Raw genomic sequence first — 23,316 nt, forward strand, 5'->3', positions numbered from 1 at the left:
CTCGTATATTATAAAGGGGATCGGGATTGGTGCGGTGGCTATCGTACTGGCTTCCCACCCAGAGGGTTCGGGTTCAAATCCCGGCGATGTTGAATATTTTCCTGTGGTATCTCGATCCCTGCTTGAGGTGCTTTGTGGAGGGCACTTTGAGTGAGTACGCCGTCCGTCGGATGGGACGCTAAGCTGCGGATCCCTTGGCGCCTTTCGTAAAGAGTAGGCTAATGCCGACGCTGGGTTTCTCTCCACCCTTCATCCTTTCCTGTCCATCCCCTATGGCGCAAATGACCTCAGCAGTCGGTCGCCTCCCCTAAATACTACTACGACATATATTATAACAATAATTCAGGATGTCTTCAATTAACGGTCACAGTATATGCCCTTTAAGCAAGCTATATTTATATATTTAGAATGAATTCAGTTTTCTGAAATTATTAAGCCCAGATGCCCTTTATTAATTAATTAATATTTATTATCATTGCTTAGCGAAAATCGCGAGTTACTTCGTTTTTATATCTATATAGTACTATAGTCTATATAAATAACGGGGTAATAAAATTCGTAATCCTGTAGAGATAACTCACAATCTTAGAGATATAATAATTCCTTTTTACTTTTTTTCTTAATATAAATTTATTTATAAATAACTGCTGTTGAAGCTCAAAGGACGAGGACATAAGCCGCGTGTTAAAATGCTCCTATTCGAGACCGTCGCTTAAACAGAGCGAGTAACATTTATGTGAGATATTATGAGGAGGCATTTTTTGCGAGATGATATTACTTATGATATTTATTGAACATGACCGAATCCAATGGAAAAGGTGAAACATCATATGTGTGCTTGAATATGTTTTATTAGCGGCTGTTAAATTATTTATTTGAAATTGAGAAAATATACAAATATGTGTTCTATACAATATATTTAATCTATGATCGATGAGGAAATTCTTTCGAAAGAAAAGCGTGTTGAAAACCATCGATAGTAGGGACGCCAAGGTTCGCATTTTAATTGATTATATATTATCTATTTTTTAATAATATGCAGTAGGAGTACAAGATTATATTTGAATTACGCGACTACTACTTAAATCACTGTGTATCATAATCATCAATAAATTTTTTTCTCCTAATCTAAAACCGTAATAATACTATACATCTGAGTTATTCATAATCATAAAAAAATTATTTCTAGTCAAATTTTATTGTGACTCGAAACCAAAATTCTAATTTTGGCAATGGCATTGAGGTTTAAATATCATATTTCATTTATTATAATCATTGAAATTTTCCAGTGAATATAACGTTGGCGATTATTGATAAATGTAGATAAACTCCATATATTATTAATAAGATCATTGCCGAACGATTAAATGTCTCTTAAAATCATGATGATAACTTTGAAGTGTAAAATCTATTTCATGGTTATCACCGTTAAGTCTCACCAAATATGGTACTGGTTACTCCTGAGGAAATCGTGATGAGTATCTAAGGTGGAAGATACATGCATTTTCCGTAAAAGTTGTAACTTTTCTAATCGTCTCCATGTATTAGAGCTAAACACTGATTACAGGTGGTTATTATTTTTGAAGTTGTTCAAATTATCGTATGCATTGGGATTGATTTGACGCAGAGATTTGCATTAATAATCAAATTAGATTATTCATTGATTTTGTGTAACGTTGATATTCATTAAGGGAATGGAAAAAATTTAATTTACGTGTCATCGATGTGGATATGATTTTAAAACATCATTAATTGTTGCTCACTCACAAAGAGTCATTTCTCTGCTAATAATATCCCGATCCCTTGGTCTTTTGTCACTCGGGGTTTATTTAACTATAGTTCATAGGTAGTAGTCAACTTGTGTTGCTGACGGAGTAATTCTAGTTGAGTATCCGGGAGATTTTATGGCTATATTTCTTTTAGTAGAAAGTTCATTGTGCATTTACTAGAAGGGTTCACAATATTATCGATTTTAACTAATTTTATGCTTGTGTTACTTTATCTGGCAAAACAGTTCACTCTTTCTTAGATTTATTTGCCATTTATGTCAATTCCCTATCTTTAATATATCAGCAGATGACGATGTCTTACCGTGAACAGAATCAAGACACATTTAGGCATGAATTTGCTAGCCTAAAGAAAAAGCACTGCTTTTTCAAGTTCTCATTTAATAAAATAATTATGACAGAATTGTTATTATGCGTAAAATTATAATATGTTGCTTACTAATCATTTTCGATAAAGTTCCAGCACCTGATTCAGAAATCTGTGGGTTACTCTCTTTGTAATTTCTCACGTAGCATTGACGTACTCTAAAATTATTTTTCCAGAATTACTATTGCCCTCTTGTCATGTTGGAGTATTTCTTTCCCAGCAAATAGATCTCGATTGCCTTTGGGGAATATCGTGAAACATGGACACTTATTGGGGCGGAAGGTGAAGTAACATTCAACGGAATGGGCGCAGAATGTTTCAATATTGCCCCCTAATGTTCATCAGCATACATTTAATTCCTCTTCTTTTCAAGTTGAGTATAGGCATAGTTATAATAGAATGAGAGTTATAGAATAGTTGCACGGTGGACAGGGTGTGATTGAGCGACCAAGGTCTGGACCCAAAACGCCCCGAAGAATGGGAGATCTCTCGCCCTCTTGCGATCCTCCCCTGCACTGAGTGAAGCCAACGGAAGATATCATTTACACGGGCGTTCTCACGGGCTTCCCTGGTGACTCGAGAAGATTACATTTTACGCCAGTTTGTCTGCAACTTTTTTCCTACCATGACGGCGGTAGAATTGCGCGATGTCCTCGGAATGTACAATCATTAATTCATATCCAACCTTTGATAAAAGTGTTTTGAAAACGAAGCGTTCCAGTTTTTTTTCTAAAACTTTCGTCTCGACGCTTCTCTGCCCCGTTCCCTCCTGGGTGGGCGTTGAAGGATTATGGGTGGGAACGAGTGTGCATGGGGGGGGAGAAGGGGGATGCCGGGGTGGGAGGGGGATCGCCGTATCTAGGACGGACGGAGGTGTCATGAGGCAGTCAGCCAGCCAGAGAACGTGAAACGAGAATGTGCCATAGGGGGGAACTGTTTTACGGGAGGTCGTTGGCATCGGCAGTGGTTTTTTTTCGCCGTCCGTCCCTCCACATATCCTCTATGTGTGTATCCCGGGCGAATTGCTGCGTGGGATCGCGATGGCGTGTCCTTTATGTAGAGTGTCGGGGGAGCGGACTCTTTTAGAGAGCATCGAGGAACTTTGGTGTGGGCGTCAAAACAAGAGTGTGTAAGAGCTACTCACTTTCTCGAAGATTTATTCCCACGACCCGAGTTTCAAGCGATACGATGGAAGATGAAAAGGGATGACGGGAAATAAGCTGGAAAAATCCACCGGGAGAGAGTTTTTTCTCCGCATAAATCCTCTTTAGCTTGGGACGCTGAGGCCATAATGAGTGGGTGGGAAAATTTTGGGAGATCTTTTCCACAACTTTTCTCATCTTTGGTGGTTTTTTTGTGAACTGCGTAGTTTGCTTGAGTTAATTTTTTTGATATGGGTGAAATTTTGAATGAAAGTGATTCTCGTCTTCTCTGCTCCACAATCTAAGGGAGTTTCCTTTGAGAAATTGGAATTTTTTGGGATTAGGAAGAATACCAATAAAAGAACAGCATTTTCGCGTGTAGGAGGAAGCGATTTGCTGGGAGATAGGGAACTGGGGCGGTGAGCCTGGACGGGTTTCTGGCTCTGGAATAAGGTCGCGGATTTTTTATCTGCGATCAAGTTTCATTACTCGCATCTTTCGTCATTTCTGAGTCAATTTTGTCGTACACAATGAAGAAGGATTCTCCGCTTCGTGAGGGTGAACATCCCTCTCCAGGAACGAATTGGCTACCAAATAGTAAAAATTTTTCCGAGTCAAGGGTTTTGAAAATAACTACTTTATGGGGGAAAAATATACTTTCAAAAACTCAACTGAAGTTACACATTATGCTTACCATTTATGAATGTTGCTGCCCGGACGCAACTCAAGATAATATTCATGTAAATTACGAAACGGTCAAAACTAAATCAAGGAAATCGTGGGTGCATGTATATATATATAAATAAATATATATAATAAATAAATATATATATATAATAAATAAATAAATAAATATATATATATATATATATATATATATATATATATATATATATATATATATATATATATATATATAAGGAGAAGAATTGCGCTAGGCAAAGAGGCTTTCATAAGGAGGAGGGAGTTAATGACGGGGACGTTTAGTAAGGATGTTAAGAAAGGACTCGTAAAAACTTTGATATGGAGCTTAGCTATACACGGCTCGGAAACGTGATCATTGAAGCAGGAGGATAGGCGTAGACTGGAGGCTTTTGAAATGTGGGTTTGGAGAAGAATGGAGAAGGTGAAATGGGCAGAGAAGAAAACAAATGAGCAAGAACTTTGTATGGTGGGAGAGGACAGGGGTTTGTTGGGAGAAATCCTATGGAGGCAGGAAAAGTGGATGAAGGGGGTATTGACCGGCAGTGGGATGTTGAAGACTGTAATAGAGGAGAGAATGTTAGGCAAACGAGGAAGGGGAAGGAACAGGATAGAAATATTGGTTGGGATGAAGGGAGGAAGAAAGTACTCAGAGATGAAGCGGGACCTGTTGTAGAGTAGGATGATGGATTTTGAGTTTTGTTATGAGTCACAAAAATGTATTTCGTAGCTTTGTCCATCCAAAAACCTACCTTAACCGGTAGATTAGCTAATAATATGTATATATATATATAGTATATATATATTTATATTTCGGAAAATTTTCAAATTTTAATTAAATCGCGCGATACCCCCCTTATGCTTCCGGACGAAGTTTTAAATTTTAGAAAATAGTTTTTAATCATTGCCTGAGTTATAAACAGTAGTCTTAATAAAAAAACCACTTCTTCAAGCTTTGGACAGAAATTGAAGCGTATAAAATGGATTTAAGTCATTTTTAGGGTTTCTTTCTATACATGAATATGCAGACACACATACATTCAAACGCGGAATCCCACCACTTGGCGAACAATTATTCGTGATTATAAAGTATTACTTCTTCCATTGAAAATCAGAACATTACAAATAATTTGTTTTTATACTTTCAGCATGATGACATACTTTCTTCTCTTTTGACGTAATTCTTTTGCAGTATTGGCTGCTGGAAGGTAATCAAGAAATAAGCATGACTTGTGCAGCAGCGGAGTAAAGTTGAAGCACTTGGACGTGACACGTGTGTTTTTTTATGCTTTGGTTCGATCAGGAAGATAGGTTAAATAAAATATAAATGTCTGCTGCAAAAACATTATTTAAAAGAATATATTTTCTTACAAGGCATTTTTTGAGCGATTCCATTTTCAGATACCTCAAATTCGCCAAGCAAGGCTAAAACTGAATGAACTGAGCAAATGGGCAAAACACGACTGCCTATCTGACGTTGGTCCGCATCCTCTTCCCTCGTTGAAATTCTCTTCTATTTTGAATGCCACCATGAAGTGTTTTCATGCCTGTTCTATTCTTTCCCGATCATTTTTTGCGTGCTTAATATTCAAAATTCTCCATTTTCTCAACTTATTCGTTCGTCATGAAGATATGATTCGCATCTGGCTTATCACGAGATGAACTCAACGATCGAACTCCGGGCTGCTTTTGTCAGTTGACAGTTATCGTCTGTCCCAATTAATGCCATGAAATTAATTTGATAAATGATTACCTATGTTTTAGCTTGCAGTTTTAAAATTTTTCCATTATTAATGCAATTTTATTCGTCAATAGTTACTCTTTAGTAAGTTGCTTATAATCTTTTGCATATCTGATTTTAATTGCATGATGTAACTTGAGAAGGCGTTCTTACAATATCGTTTGTATTTTGAGTGAAACTCAATCCATCTACGGTAATGTTAGATCGGTAAAGTACTCATAACTTAATTTTATTGGATATTGGTGTTTTCTCTCAAAAATTCAATGGAAGTTCCATTTGCTTGATCGTATTTTTCGGTGAAAACTCGTGCCACATTGAAATTTCAAATACAAATTCTGGTACAAAAATTGTTTCTGTCAGAAAAAGACGCTGCTGAATTGCAAAAGATTTGTACATGAAATATAAAATATTCAAAGAAGATCGAAAGAGAAAGGCTTAAAGGATTTGACTCATCTTATTTGGCGGATAAAAACACAAATAAGCACGCTCGTGATGCAATAATCTTTTGGGAAATTTACCATCACTACAAATAGAAAGCATATAGTTGACTCTATGAAAGAAACATTGTCCCTTGGAGTTCTTTCATGAGGACTCCCATCACCGATCCAATTCTGAATGTATGTTTGCTCTGCACTGGTTTGATGGGTATGGTTTAATTCCTCTAGATGTTAAATAAATTACAGTGCTAATAATCTAACTTATACCATAAAAATGAGTTGAAAAAGTAAAGAAGGTGGTGTTTCCATTCCTTTGAGCTGAACTTCATGGAAAGCGTTCGTTCTATTGGAAATAAACTAACTTTGTGCTTTCCCGAACAGATTAATTCATATTATTCAACCTTGATCTCAAATTTTCAACGTTTTTCTCAAGAAAAAATCAGTGAGGAACATTTTTATTATATTAAACACTTAATATTGACTAATTTCGTCCTAAATCTCATGTCCCAAATCCGAGACGGCCGAAACCCCTTTAGTTTACCGCAGGATTCCATGAACAACAAGAAGTAGATGATTTTGTCGAACTCATGAATAACCTGCGGTGACCCACGTCCCACGCGGTTGCTCGCGAGTTTTGAGGTGCCAGTGTGCTGTCGTTTAACCTCTCGAACGAGAGAATCGCGAACCGTCAAAAACAGAAACTGCAGATTAACTCACGCTCTAAAATAGACGGCAATGCTAGTGTTGTGAATTTCAAATCATCTCCGAGCAGTTGAACCGATTGATCGAAGTGATTAGTGCATCTCTCCTCCATTCGCTACCTCCATCCCTTCTACCGCCTGTCGGAATCCCAAATCCCTCTCTCTCTCTCTCTTTGCTTCACCTTCGGCCTCACCCTACCCTCATCCATGTCATCCGCGGCGCAGGGGCAGAGCAAAGAGAACAAGGAAGCGTGCTTTCATACGCAGCTAAATATAAACACATTTCCTGAATATTTTTCCAACTTTCCCAGTTGGCGAGGAGAGTTTAAAGTCCCACGGAACACTGCCCATTGATATGTGTCTCAACAGACGGCGAAAGAATAGTGATTTTCCCGTAGCCGCCAGAAAAGTAAATGTATTTGACTACTGCACTTGAAACGCCCCTTATTATGCTTAAAATATTAATTAAATATTGCCATGGTTTTGAAATTTTCACGACGACATGCACGTACTCCTTTCTTGCCTAGTGTATGATTGCATTTCAGCAGCCAATTCCCGTTCTTCCCATTAACCGAATCCATAAAAGATTCGCATTCCATTTCATTCTCATTTATAAGATTGGTATCGAAGGGCTCCCTCACTTGCTTTTACTGAAGTCGATGAATAATGGGGAGAATATTGAAAGGTCTTATCCCTTAGAATATAGTCATAATGCGTGGAAGAAACATTGAAGTGGAATTTCCAGCTTTTTTATCCCCGCTTACAGGAAAATTGATTGCTAAATATGCATATTTTTCGTTCTTTTTTGCACATTATTAAACTTGGCCACAATTGGGATTCATTTGTTCCACTGCTTTTGAAGTATTAATGTTTAATGCGCCGCAAGGGAGCAGAAAATTAGTCTTTAAAATCAGTATTCATTTAATACAGATCTGGAAAGGTAGTGGAGCATCTGAAGGGGGGACCAATTAATTACCAATGGTTGTTTCGCAATATAATTTAGAACTTTAATTTTCTCATAATTCGTGTTAAATCATTATTATTATGGCATTATTATTATTATTCAATTTTGGAAATGTAACTGAAAAATATTTGATTTTCACCTTTTTCCCTCGGGCCGATATACGAGTACATGTATTTCTCCTGAGAGCGAGAATGCAAGTAAGTTTTCCATTTGGCGTAGAACATCAAATCTCCTTTGCTTCCTGAAAATAGTCTATTCCAATATTAGTCATAGGATATAGTCAACAGTATTATTGAAATTGTTGATTAAATGAATAAAAATACGGTGGTATTGACCAGGGCTTATATCATTTAATCATTTCAACAAGCTTCGCTGGAAGCTGTTCGCGTGTTTCTCTTCGAAGCTTCAGTCTGTTCGGGCTCGGAAATGGTATCTTCTTCCAGCAACAGGAATAGTAGTAGAAGCAGTAGATAGGGTTCTCAGCTATGCCTTTGGTCACTTTGCATTTCCAATTTTTACTTAGCCTGTTAATTCCAAGGAACATGAAAGCATCTGATGGATGCCGAAGAGCCTAACGAGGGCATTTTCGGTCACGTCCACATCTAAGTCTTTACTCTTTACATCGTAACCACTGAGTTAGATTAAATCTCGTAAATTCTTCATGACACTTTACGCAAGGAAATGATATCTTATCCCTAGAGAACTTCCTCTGGTTCAATGCAAATTCGCTTCAAGTCATTGAAGGAGGGTCCGTTTTTGAGTTAGTCAAGTGCGATTTGGGGTGACGTGACCACATAAAGGGCAGCTCCTGCTTAATTTTGGCAAAATTCCCAAATTTCGCAGTGAAGCATGGGGAAATTCCACATTGTATTTTAATGAAACAACGCTCTGGGAAAAATTGCTGGAAAATTATCCAGTCGTGCTCAGTTAAACATAGAGGTATTAACAAATGCTTCCGGAAATAGCAAATATAACCCATGTATCCTCTATATAATTAGGCCTTGGCTCTCATCTTAATTTTAATTGTGATCATCTCATCTGAGATTTATTCTGCTATTCAATTTGGATTTTAACATGGCCCCGACTTTGTGTAGGGGCTGTCTTTGGCAGATAAAATAATTATCGAGTTTTATTACTGCTTTTACTAAGTAACAGGGTATCGCTAGCGTCCTCATCTACTGTGCATTTTTTTTGAATGAGATACACTGACAAATTACTTTGCATGCGGTGTTACAGAGTAGTCTTAGTCATGCGCTTTAAGTCGCAGTCCTCGAGGTTAAGGCCAAAGCTTAAAGGCAGTGCTTACTTTTGTCAAATTAAAATAAACCACGGGCAGCAGGGACTTAAGCGGGGTCGCCGCCTGATGTGTGCGCAAATGCAAGAATTAAAAGTGTAAAAATCACTCGCTTAGACCGGTATCCAATCATTGGATTGGATGTGTTGGGTGAATAGTTGAAAACCCCACAAAAATGCATCCATCCCGAGTGGGTGCGGATGTTTTATAAATATTTTTAGTACGTACTTTTGTGATTGGGAATCCGTAATGTCTCCTAAAGAACATGTTTTCGGACTCGTAAAGAGGGCGGGGAAATCTAGAAACCAGACAGATCACTGAGAGAGGGAATTTTTCTGCCGAAATAATATAAAATATCTTTATTTAACGCAAGGAAATGCAAGCTATCCTTTCAACCATGGGCGAAAAATGACTAAGCTGACAATCCGGGTTTTTATACGTATTAGTACCATTTTATGATTTAAAATTTATGAATTTGTTTTATTTTGACGGTCGCTTTACGTTTATTAATATTTATTGGTTTTGTGTGAATGTGTGTATGCACAAAAATGTGATCTTCGGGTTGTTTTTTCCTCTAATAATTACTCTTTTAATATGTGTTCTTTCTCCGGTTTCCTTTTTTCCTCTAACGGAGTGAAAAGATCCCCAAAGGCTGTTGAGAGAAAAGGGAGCCAGACAGCGTGTGACGGAGAAGAGGGTAATGGGTAGTAGGCAGCGGCCAGACTTCCAATTATGAACACGATGTACAAAACCGTTACAATGCGTACAACTTGCTTAAGTGAAGGTACGAGACGTAGTTTCAGGCTGGCGCTCTAATGGTAATAATGTCAGCTTGAAATACCCGCACGTTTAGTGCATGCGATCCCTATCCTCCGCATTATTTAAAGACCAATCTTGTTCCTTATTCGTGCCCCAGTATGGAGGAGGAAGTATATGAAATAAACTCTCGTAGGGTGCCATTCCCGGATAGCGTTTCGTCTGGTGGGCGTTCTTCAACTGAAGTAAGTGCTGAAGTTACAGTATTTTTCATTCCTTGGCGTGGATTAAATTTAGAAAGCTCTTTTTACTATCGTGCCACGAGTAAACTACGACACTTTTCCGTCAACAAAACCGATGAGGTCACAGGGAAAAACTGCTGTTCAACTCTCAGCGATGACGTTGGCTGTTTGAAATGCGCTGCACGACAAGGGGCCATCGGATTTTCTTCACATACTCACGACTTAACCAATGGATTCCGTCTAGCAGCTTATTTTTTAAATATTCACACCAGTATTTCTATCTTCCTTCTCCAACTTCGGCTACATTAGGAAAGAGAATGAATCCGAAGGAGGGGCAAAGAAATAGTTTCCATGCCGCGAAGGGAGGATTGGGGGATCCAGAGAAGTGAATAAGCAGGGAAAGAGTGGGGTCCTTAAATGGCGCTAGAAAGCAGCAGACTAAGGGTTGCAGGCAGGGCGCAAGGGCTGTGGGAGGGGGGCCCGTAGGGAGTGAAGATGGGGGGAGAAAGTCCACCTTCCCGATAAGGCTTGAGGGAGGAGCCCGGTCTCCCACGTCTCGCCCGCAGTCTCCGGCCCAGCGCTGACCCCTTTCACCCTTTCTTCTCCCAATTCCTCTTCGCTCCCTAGCGGACCGTCTTTGGAGTCCTCTTGCTGATTCTCTTTTTGTGTGCCTGCTCCGCATATTGGAACCGCTGATTTTGATTGGGCATGCTGCTCGAAAATGACGTCCAGCAATAGGGTTCCCCTCAACATCCGGAGCAAATTAATTTGACTAAATAATTAACAGTACGATCACGGTTGCTTCGGGCGAAAGAATGTTGTTAAAACAAGAAAAATTATGTGACAGGGAATTAAGGAATGTTATACATATCCTTAACTTGCGCTTTAAAAGTTTATTGTAAGTACTTTTAATTTTACGATGTTATCAATCTTATAATTATAAATTATATTAGAAAATAATTGAAAAAATAAACGAGTCAGAAATAGATACATTTCAGCTATTTTTTATAGTTAAGGCCTTATTTGGCTAAAGCAATAAAAATGGAAGTTTTTGGCACTGCCCTGGGGAACGAAATCTTCAAATTTGTGCTTAACCTGCCTCAATAAAAATTCATCACCATAGTTACTAGCGGAAAATTTTCATTTGTAGAATTTTGTTCCCGAGTAAAAATTGAGTTCGTTGGTTTACATTTACTGAATAGGAATTAGAAAATGCGTTATATAAGGTATCAATAATTAATATATCGATCCTTTGTTGGCTGATTATCATCTAAACTTATTGATCATGGATTTAGCCGTATACAAATTTGGTTGCCATTTTAGATGTGATTTGGAGTGGTATATAGATTAAAAAGTCAAATTGGTCAATTCAAAAGATTTTTTTTTCTTGAATTGTCAATACGTGAACTACGGAGATGGCACGTTATCGTATAAATATTTTTCTTGTTTTAATTGAAATTTATATGAATCAAGGCGACTTGAGAACCTCCAGAAATCTCTTTCATGACAATCAGGTTATAAGAATGCTTTTCGCGAGTCAGCGAGATTGATTTTCACTTCCGGGTCAGCTGGAGTCGGCGAGAGCTCTCAAGTGCAATTAGGGCCGAAAGTTTTTCGATGAGAAGACGATAAAAAAGTATATAGGAGTGTCATAAGAGTATCCATTAATATTCAAGTTTAGCTCTGTTTTCAATTATTTAAATTTTGCGAGGCGTTGGAAACATTCCGCGTGACCTTCGTGTACTTTAAGTAAGAAAAAGCGTGGTTGGTAACGTGAGCATAGTTGTAAAATCAAGATCACTCCTCGAATGAGAATGGGAATTTCAGTTCTATGATTTGTATCGAGTGGTCCAATCACTGAATCAAATGACGCCTAGAAAATGAAGTACTCGATAAAACAAATACGATTATACCAGCAACTAAGGGGGCACTTTGGAGCCCGATTAGAAAATGCCAAGCTCATTTAACTTCCCTGATAGTTTTAATGTTGGAAAAAGTGCATTTTTTTTAACCTCACATTTAATGTAGTTTTGTTCTGTTATTACTTTGGATGCATTCCTGCGATATGAATCGACATCAGTTAAATGGTTGCCGTTTAAGCCTCATGCTGTTATTTTCGTAATTTCCATGCACGGACGAAGGTGTTTTGAATATTTTTAAGTGTTGCCGGGAGTATAGTAATGCCGTGCATTTTAACACTCCTCTCGCACATCTGGCTTTGAATATCAGCAGCGAGCGACGGAGTGTTGGCGATGCGCCTTGAGAATGCACGTCGATTATTCATTTTTCTCCCAGCCTCCCTCGCCTCCCCTCTTCCCGTGAAAGAACGAGAATCACAAACAGGGAAAGAGAGATGGAATGGTCGTGATGGATGGGTTTATGCGGCGAACAAATTGGCCGGAAGGTCACGAGCCCTTCTTTCGCTCCGGAGGAAAGAGATTGCAATTAAGGGAATGGGGGGAGGCGTTGTCGAGTGTTTCGACAATTCCAGCGCTCATTTCCCGGGGTCGCTCTCGCCGTGTTCGAGGTGGCCGGCTGATGGAGTGGACTCGGCGGGATTATCCTTATGTGGGCGGTTTCCATTTATCACCGTATTTTTCCACTTGAAGAACCCCAGGGAAGCGTTGAATGTGTGACTTTTCAGAATGTTTGAGTCATCGAATTGGTCAATTCGAGGATGCGAGTGGTCCAGTGGCTGTCTTTCTCATTCTAACGCTGGTAATAGTTTACGCCATTAGCATGCTAAAGAATAGTCTCTAATGAAAGGGTTGAGGATAGTTAAAGCACATTAGAAGATGCGTCTAGGGAAGAAATTAATTCATATCATGCTGGATCGACTTATACGAATCAAAAGGCTGACTCAAAGGAATAGCAAACTTCTACTCTAATGGCAACTACCTAACTCATAAGATATCTCTATGATTTTAATTGAACAATGATTTGATATTCATCCTTAACTTATGAATGTTGTTAAAAAAGAAATATAATTAGATCGTTGCACCACGAGACGTTATAAATTCGTTGGAGACAGAAAAGTAAGAAAGATTTGACTTGAAGTGTAAAAGAGGAAAACTAAGAGGCGACACGTACTGTCGACAAATTTAAACAGAAATAAGAATCAGGAGATTGCTTTGGTTAATAGAAATAATTCCGAAAGTCAGGTTGCATTAACTTAAGATTGTCATTTACAAAAGTTATACACTTAATGTTTTAATAATTAAAATAATTGACCGTCCACAAAATCTTTTCTGCTTGAGGATGGGAATTTTTAAATGGAAATAAATTATGGATTCAAATTCCCATCAGTGAAAATAATTGCACAAATAAATCAACAAGAGGTCAGAGGAGAGCACTTTTTGAAGAATTAAATTGAAAAATAAAAGGAACTCAAAATTAGACACCTTTTTGACTTGAAACATTGTAACTGTCAAGAACTCACGTCATTCCATTAATGGATTATCGAGCTTTTGTTCATCGAATCTCATTCAGAATGACTCAGCAACTTGCTCCTTGGCTATGCCCACAGGAATCCAGTCATATTGAATCATAGGAAACCTATTGTTGCTTTTCTACTTTTTTAAGCCCATCTTTCAAAGTAAAATATGGTCTTTACCTCTTTATGTTCCAGATATCCTCCAGGAGATCAGCATTTGCAATCTTTCTTCAGCATAACTCACTTCTCTCATCTGAAATAAAAGTAATAAATGAGTAGAAACCACGTGACATAAATTGAAAAACGTCAACTAAAGATATAAAAAATCTCCTTGCATTTTTCCGATTCCTCTTTCGATGTCAACTGTAAGCTGCACCTTACTAAGTTTAGGATAGAGTCGTGATCGAACTCCAACCTTCGCAATAATTACTGCAACTATGGGAAATGATTTTCTGAAACATTCGTAAATTTAGGGTATTTTATAACTTGAATGCTCCATGAAAGCCGGGAATAGCACAATCCCCTTTGTGTAGGCGTTAGTGAACGTGACTTCTTTTTATTCATTGAACCTATATTGATTCGAAAAAGTCGGGAAAAAATTTGATGACTGATAAAATGCTTTTATTTCACCAACGAATAGAAAAACACAATTGAAAACCTCATTACGGCATTTCGTTTACCTATAATCAAAGGTGTGGTTCTTCTCGGATACTCTTTGAATGTGACCTGGCCATCATGATCTTGGTGGGAAAAACGTCTCCAGAAGTAACTTGTCGTAAGCAAGCTGAGGTCGCCTCCCGGGATGAGCGGAAACGGCTCTGAATAAATCATTTTTAGGCGGCTAGACTCTGGACGCAGGCAGCCTCTCCGCCGGAAAATGGCACGAATGGAGCTGGATGACACCGGCGCCCGTGGTCCGCAGCGGCGCGGCCACAGGGCCGTTGGCCTTGGATTAGCATAGGAGTCAGTGGAGCACAATGATGAAAAAAGAAGGCGGCGAGTGGGACCTCTCGGTTCATCAGTCGTGAGAGGCGTGGTGGCATTGGCCTCTCTGAAAGGACTATCGCGGACCTCGAGTGAAACTGTCGCTCAAAATAAAGAGTGGATACGTCGTCCCGGGGAACTTTCTTTGTCGACGGAGAAGATAGAAAGTCATCTCACTTTGGTCCTCAGAAGAACAGTGGATGGTGCTATCTCTATTTTATCCCAGGCTTTCGTTTTTTACCATTCCCAAAGCTTATTATGAGTCGCCTCAAAGCGCTTGATACTTTTTGCCTATGGTTAAAAGTGCAGATATCAAGTTTCTCGACGAGCACTCAAAATGTCGTGGTTCCACTGAGTATTTCAACCTCTCGTTAGATGCAGAAAATGCAGTACAAATATCAAAATTAAAAAGACTACTGAGACAGGAAACACATAGAGAATGGAACGACGAATGGAACAGAACAGAAAAGTGAAGGAAAACACACCGTATATTTTCGAACATAGATGACCGGATTAAATTAAATATTAAACACACATCAGCAAACACACAAGTGTTAACCGGACATGGAAACTTCAACTCCTACTTACACTTAATAGGGAAATGTTTTACCCCTCTGTGTAACTGTGGAAAAGAAGACACAGCAGAACACAGAGTGGAGGATTGTGTTATCTATGAGACAGAGCGGCAACTCTTATAAAACAGTATGGAAGAGAAGCTAACGAGCTTTAGGGAAATGATTACATTCTGCCTAAAGAACAACAATAACCTGCTCGGAAAATTTGCAATAAGAAAACCAGCGAATAGTGAACCACAACAAGCGAACCAACTGGGAAATATTTTGTGTAAAATTTTGTGTAAAATGTATCAATGTATTCTATATGTCTATTGAGTGATTTTTCTTTTCTTTTCTTGAATTGTTTATCATTAGTTTAACTCCCAACATATATAAGTACCTGTAGATGTTAAAATTTTAGAAAAACTTTCCTTCTGTCTGATTATTTTTGTCTTTTTTGTCTGTTTTGTTATGTATGTTGTTTCCTTATGTCTCATTATTGTTTGTAAAAAGGGGAACTAAGATTCAAAGGAATCCCCAACTAACTGTGAAGTAAAATAAAAGTGGACCCAGGAAACCATTGGTCAAATGGGTCCAAAAAATTAAATTAAATTATTCAGAGCGATTAAACAAAGAGAGCCACAATTACTGCGTTTTTTTTAACTTGAAGACACAGATTAATTATTGGAAACTATTTTTTTAAATTAAAAGTATGGTGATTCTTCATAGTTAAGGGAAATGGGAATAGTGGCGAGTGTAATTTTGCGATACAACTTAAGAACTCTGGGTAATTCATCAAATGAAGAGCGCAATGTATATTTCCACTGTTTTTAATTTTCGTGCTTCTAGTTTCAACGCTTAGGCGTCACCATCGGGTACAAATTAGTCAAGTTGCGGTCCATTCATGAATCTCCCACATTGACTAATTTGTTCCCGATGGTGACGCCTGAGCGTTGAAACTAGTAGTACGAAAATTAAAAATAGTCGAAATATACATTGTATTCTTCATTTAATGGACATGAGCTTCCTTCAAGTTGAGCCAGAAACTATCGAATAAACTCTGGGTAAACCAAATAATTGACAGGAAATCAGTTTTGAACTCGTAATGTGTATTCCTCAAATATATAATCCCTAAAAATATCCTTTCATTTTTTCTCTAAAAGAGTAGGCATGTTGTAGTTTATCGAACTCCACCTTTTTTCGATTTGCCAGTACATGAAGCAACCAACGAACGAAGCAATGAGGTGTAGCCAATAATACGACGCCACATAGTTAAGCTAAAATTAAAACTCAGTTATGGATTTGAGATCTACATTTTAGTCGATTTTCTTTCATCTAAACATAAAACGAACGAACAAGTTTGCAAAGTGAATGGTATTTTGGATCTCGTATGATAATTATACAAGATTGGCCGAGGGAAATAAAAGCAGCTTTTAAATCCATTCGTATGTTAATTTAACCGTTGGCCATTGAAGTGGAGAAGGTGTAAGAAAGAGCTTTATGTCGAAGGCATTGACAATAAAAATTAGAGGGTGCCATTCACTGAAAGTTACGCATTGGTATCCAGAATAGATAATCTGTAAATTTTCGCTTGTAAATAAAATTTGCATTGGTCTTTCGCAGCTTTGTAAAAATAATTTTCATCATCGCCCTCCACTCTCGTTTATGAGAACCGCGAGCAAGACGGTAGAGCGTGGCCATATAAAGATCCTTTATCATGTATTTACATCAATTTTATTGACGGCGATTACTTCTTTTGAGTTCTGCCCCTTTTTTTTATTTCTGCGATGTAAGTGGGCGTCTCGCTCGGCTCCATGAAGACGGAGGCAGGGGCGAACGTCAAGTATGCACGAGGAGAGGGTCATCGACCTTCGCTATTTCAGCAGAGAGTTATGGAACCGTCCATGGTATTTTTGCTATTTTAAATACGTGCATACGGCCTAAGAATGGTCGAAGGGCTTAGAAGTTGCTGAATTATTAACCAGTGTTCAATTGGTTTTTCAAATTTTTTCATAATGTCCTGTATTGTAATAATTTTACACATATATAGTACCTTCATCTAGATAGTAATGAAGGATGACTAAATGCAAAAAAATTAGCATACCTATGTTATGCTATTTTACTTTAAATTAATAATAATAACTTTATAATAAGCCTTGTTAACAGGCTATGGTGAAATGACTACGCCCAGCGTAGAAAAGAGGGTAGAGGTATTTTGATATTTTCAAGGAAGAAAATATAGGTTAACATTTTACGTGCTTGTGACGATTTTTATCAACAATTTAATGATGGCAAACCTCAGCCAACGGGTAAAATCTTTTCTGTGTTCACGAAATGGGCATATCTGGTCCTCCTTTACGTAATAAATCATGTGGGTAATGTGTGCGTGGGTTTGTATGAGTTAACAAAGGAATAGTGCTGAAAATAACCCTGCCAACGAAACCGTTACTCCTCTGATGCTCCCGGAAGGAAAATCCTGCTACAAATTATCTCCTGTCGGTGATCCGTTGAAAAAGGTCTTTTTATTCTATTCTTCTCCCCACCCCCCGTACCCCCTCCCCATCCAAGTACCTACTACTAAATGAGTGCGAAAAAGGAATATGACGGCAATTGAATCGACGAAATCGTTCGGGCATCGCCGGAGCGCAAAACGTTAACGTCCCTCCACCGCCTCCACACCCTTCCCCGGGGTACCCACCCCCCGCCATCCCTTTTCCAAAGGGAACGAAACGGAGCGAAGTTCGTCCGCGGACGAGCAGCGGCGAAGGGCCGAGGGGGGAGGCTCGTGGAGAGGAAAGGACGAGCTCACGAGAGCGGAAGGGCGGAGATGAGAGAAAAAGTGGAATAGGAAAAGAGAAAGGGAGGAGGGAGAGAGAAAGTGGGGGATGCAGATAGGGATGCGGATAGGGAAGTGTGCTCTCATCCCTGGCAGGAGAGAGAGGAAAGTGATGATGGCGGAATGAGATAGAGGGGGTGAGGGACGAAGATCGTGAGGCGTGGGAGGGTGCATCGAAGGGGGGGTGGGGGTAGAACAGGGGCGAGGGAGGCGGGGGAGAGCCGTTGGTCCGCGTGGTCGACTGAAAAGATGTGTGGGCCAGGGAAGGATGGGCAAGGAGCATAGGGTATGGAGAGGACGGCATATATCGTACCATGTTGGTTTACTGATGTGGGGCCGTACCGTGCGACCGAGGAGGAATAAATTTTGTTAGCGTGTCCCTTTAGCCTCTTATCAGGCGTTGGCGTTGTACCGTTAACCTTTCCTGGATGTGGAGTGCATGCTGCTCGGGGCCGCATGAGTGGGTGGTCTGATCCACATCGAGGATGCTTTATACGTCTGTGATCGGATGCCGTCCCCTCCCGAATCATAGATGATGTATTTCAAAATTGAAATGTCTGTTCCTCAGCTGCCCGACGTGAGAGCCTCATTTCATCTTGCATAATAACTCCCCTCACTATTTTCACATTTCACGGCATCCTCCAATCCATACCGAATGAATAGTTTGCTCTCGGGTTTCACCGCAAAGATGAGTGGCAGTGTGTTAGTCTCCAAGTCATTAGGGCATCTGATTTGTAACCCATCGTGACATTTTATTTTTGGACAGTTCGAATTGTCGTACATGTGGTCACGAATTGTGCGAGGGAAAAGGCAAAGTTGGTCTTACCGCGGTCAGTTTTCCCTAACGACTTTTCGTTGTGGTATCGCCTACAAATATAACTCATACGATTTTCTTCAATGAATAGTGCAAGTCGTGCGCGTTAAATTTATGCTTTTAGTTGCTCATATTTTATAAAAATAAAGGGACACTTTCTGTTCGTTCACAGCGCTTTGTCACGAAAGAGAGCTGGCTTTTCTTTCTGCTTCCCGTTGAATTCCGGCGAAGGGATCTTCGGCGAGGGGCTCCAAATGCTCGCATTCAAGATCTTTGAAAAAAAAGACCTCCCCTCGTTAACTTTTATATTAAAACATTTTCGAATTAGACCTTATTTGTACCAAGTTTTTCATGCATTTCCTCATTAGTGTTTAGCGTGGCATGAGATATCCTTTGGCGGAGAACAGTAGTAATATTTAACAGAATATTCTATGAAGCGTTGCTTTTCACAATTTTGCTGTATCATCACGTTGATACAAGGTTGAAACATTCAGTGAATCTGAATGTTTAATCATTTTACCCAATGATACCATAAAACGATTAAAATATTTTCGTTCCAATAAATATAGTGTGGAATGGTACAATTGCTCATCTCTTGCAATGCATATTAAAATCTTAAACGAAATGAAGCCCGGTGAAGTAATAGTCATTTTTCAAGTCTTGGAGTCCGCCGACCGGTTCACACTCAGTGGGCAGCGTCAAATAGAGCAAGTTGCTAATGCTGATTTGATGCACATTTTCTCTAAGGGTGTGAGCTTGCGAAAGATGTTCATTTTCCCAATGTCCATCGGTACCAGTCAAAATAAAAATCCATCCCACTCCTAGTTTCCGAATCACAGAGCTTGCTTGAATTTTAATGGTGCTTTAATTTCCCTCGACACTGGCGCTGCCCTATGATCAAATAATTGTCGCTTGCTTACAAATCGATACGCATTACAGTTATGAGAGAAAACATTTGTTGCGCCCTGCTCCCATTAGTTGATCATACAGTGATTCATCGGATGATTGACGACATATTCGCAGGATATTCAGCGGATGTCTGTGAGAACGTTTGGAGCATTTGTAAATGTATTGGGATTGTGTGAAAAAGACGGAACCAAAGTTTTAAAAATTTAGTGATAATTATAACAAAATATGAATTGTGCGCCCGAAAGAATACCATTATAGGTTTTTGCATTGAAGTCGATTCTAAACTCAACGTCTAAATCCAATTTAGCATTCGGTGGTCGGATAACGAAGAGAAGTAAGCTAGGCATATTCTCTCATGCGCTTTTTTTGCATTTCTCTTATTAAGTTCCCTCTGGAGCCCTATATTTCCCCTAGAAATGAATTCACTCGGTCAACCGCGGAGATCAGGCCTGCATCGCGATGGGCCGATGGGGCTCCGGGGCCAGCCCGGAAGGTCTCGATCCCTCGACCCCTGATCACCGCCCTGTCACCGTGCCTGCCCCCCCTTTGCCCCGGCACGCACCCCCTGGCGGCAGGGAGCTTCGCAGCCTGGGAGTGGGAGAGGGAAATCGGATTGGGCACGGAAGGCGAAGGAATGTACGGGAAAGAATAAAAGGGGTGACTCATACATGTGCCTGCCCACAAGTTTACGCACTTCGCATCTTTTCCCGGGCACAATAAACGGTCCACCGCCATCGCACCACCTCGTCGCCATTGCAAACATTTCCTACTACCCTTGCCAAGCGACATTCCGGCCCACCCTATGTTTAAAAGCCCACGTAAAAATACTATTCCCACACGGTAAAAGGTGTACGACCGAATTAGGCGCCGGGAAATAACGGATCTCTTTTTTTTTTGCATTTCGCACGCTTAAAAATCGATGCTTAAGCGGGATGTCATATCTCATCGACGTAAACTCCCACTGATGGCAGTCTCGCAATAACTACAGTTTACATTGATATCTCGTTAAATTTATTCCCTGGCAGTTGAAATACTTAAAAGGTTTTCGAAAATTCGACCGTAATTCAACGACGACTCGCTTCAATATAATATTTGCAAATGGCATTTAGTATATCATTTAGCGTGGGTATAGATGCGCGAAAGTTGACATCACTGAGTAATAGGGATTTCCTTAAAGTCAAAGATATATCGCTGCTGAAGTGACTGCGGAAAAAGCACTGCCGAGACGCCAGGTTTCTGTAACGATAAGTGGGTACGATCTCAAAGCATCTAAAACTGAGTTTCATTTAGGTAATCACGTTCACTTTACGCTTTCTGACTAATAATGCAGCTGGAGGCACTCTTATTGCAAAATGGGTTCCTTTCATGGAACGAAAGTTGAAAACTGATTTAAACGACTTCATTCCCTTGATAAAGGTATCGAATTTTATAGTCTACTACAAGTATGCCATTACTCTAAACTCGTGACAGCAGAATAATAATAAACATATTGCTAGATGATGAAAATATGGAGATAAAAGCCAATTATTAGTAATGCAGTGCATTTCGACACTCAATAAAAGTTTCCATGGCTAAATTCACGTTGATAATCGATTTATTTTTAAAATCATACGATTTTTCATTGACATTTACAACATGGTGGTCCAAACGACAATTTTTATTTACTGTGATATTACAATCAGATCCCTGCGGTAAATATATAGAGGTATACTCGCAGCCACTGATTTTTTCCATTTCATTGAAACAAGAATTCCCAGATTTTTTAATAATGCTCTCAATTTCCTTGCACAGGATATTCAGTGAATGCTGGACCAGATGGTGAAGAGAGCTGGGTTATATCTTCGGAATCATGTGGTTTCTTGTCGATTGGTGCTCGTTATTTGTGAGAAGTGCTCTCTGGAGAGATAGTAGAAATTACCCGTCATAGTGTTCGAACAGTGTGCATTGCCTGCGGACAATCCTAAAACTGCATTTCGCATCTTTGAATATGGGTACTTTGCACGCTCTGATTCAAATTTGAAGGTAAGAGGTATTTCAACATTTCCACAAGTACATTTCTAAGGGTACATTTTAGCCTACTGACTGGAGGTTCCCAATTCAAATCCTGATGAACCCAAGCTGCGTGTTCTTCTGTGTATTGGGACACAGGACGATCAAAGGCGGCGAATAAAAGCAACTGGTCCCCTTCTAACCTCCCGCTCTGTTCAGGTTTGTAAATGTGATATCTACCTTCCCCTCTGTAACCTACTGGTCTCAGGGTAAATGCCTGTACCGGTGGTTAAGTATAAGGGTTTATGGTCAAAACGTTTGGAACACATTTTAGTCCATGATATAGACTCTTCTCCATAGTTTGGTGTCCACAGTATGTCTGTACACTTTAAATCTCTGACTTGAAGAATGGAGATATATGCACTGGATACACTGGAGGAATATCTATCGTAGTTACTAAATGGTAACTTAAGTGTGGCAAAGGTGGAGAAGTGCTCAAAATACACGTGCCTTGCTTTATCTCAGTATTTTTCGATATTTATATTTAGCTAAGATGTTTCCGTCTAAATTCCCGCAGCATAAATTCCACATCAACACCATTTCGCAACGATGGACCTGTGAATCTGATACCAAAACGGTTGTCGAATAGAATCCTTTCTCCTTATTTTTATTTTCAAGGCGTTTCTTAACCCTCGTGTGCCATTTTCGTCTTTTTTTGGTGTGGGTATCGCGAAAGCTATGAAAAAGGATGCACGCGTCATTACCCGATAGGTGTACATCCAATCATAACACGCAGTCTGCGCTTCCCCATCTCCCTGCCCACATCCGTTCCACTTTAATTGAGATTCCGTCGCGTATATCATCCCATCAACCACCGTCCCACTCGTTCCGTCCATTTCTTCTCGACCTCCCTCTCTCCCGCGAGTTTCCGAGGAGCACGCTCCAGGAAAAGCGTGAATTATCCCGGCCCTATGCTATGCTTGACGTGCGTTGGGGCTGGTCTCCTAAAACGTCGTCGTCCCTCGGCGGAGGAGGAGTCTTTCTCCTCTTCAACCGTCCGTGGGTTTTCGCGGATTATTCCCGAATTACTTTCTGGATATATGAATGCGGTGCCGCCGAGGATAGGAAAAATCGCATTTCTGATTAACCTAATTATTTGTTGAAAGCTTTATTTCCAACATGTATTACCGCTTTGATTTCTTTATCTTTGAATCCATGCCACTGAGTTAATAAGACGGAAGTAGAGCCGGCGCGACCAAAGTATCACATCGAGAGCTTTTAGAAATGCATTTTGGTGAGTAGATGGTTTGAGTATCGTGTAAAGAAAATCTGACCAGAAGATTTAGAACGAAGGTCATTTTTTACTCGGGATAATTTGCTGACACTCATGATTATTTTACTCTCTTTTTTTTGCTTCTAAACCTTTTTTATTATTTGCGTACCACCCATTTTTATCAAGAAAGTAGAGGAAGAAGAGTTCATACGAATTAATTACAATCATAAATTTCCTTATTTTTTGGATACATGCTTATCAGAGTTTATATCAAAACTTGTTAACTCTTAGGATATGGGCTTTTTCCTTTCTTCCGGGTTAACTGCATAGCCTTTAATAACTTTCAAAGCTTTTCGTGCAATTTTATTTCGTCTTCCACAAAAATTAAAGC

At 39.5% G+C, this 23,316-nt stretch overlaps 1 protein-coding gene across 2 annotated transcripts in view; it reads right to left on the minus strand.

Moving 5' to 3' along the window:
• The window catches only part of LOC139685567 (uncharacterized), a 345,402-nt gene that overhangs the window by 222,919 nt on the left and 99,167 nt on the right, over positions 1 to 23,316 (minus strand). For both annotated transcript variants that reach the window (XM_071582515.1, XM_071582514.1), the window contains exon 2: positions 13,747 to 13,819. The gene's annotated coding sequence lies outside the window, so the exon portion shown is untranslated. The remainder of the gene's footprint in view (positions 1 to 13,746; positions 13,820 to 23,316) is intronic.

The sequence above is a fragment of the Hetaerina americana genome, unplaced genomic scaffold (assembly GCF_022747635.1).
Source record: "Hetaerina americana unplaced genomic scaffold, ioHetAmer1.1.p SCAF_116, whole genome shotgun sequence".
Lineage (NCBI taxonomy): Eukaryota > Metazoa > Arthropoda > Insecta > Odonata > Calopterygidae > Hetaerina > Hetaerina americana.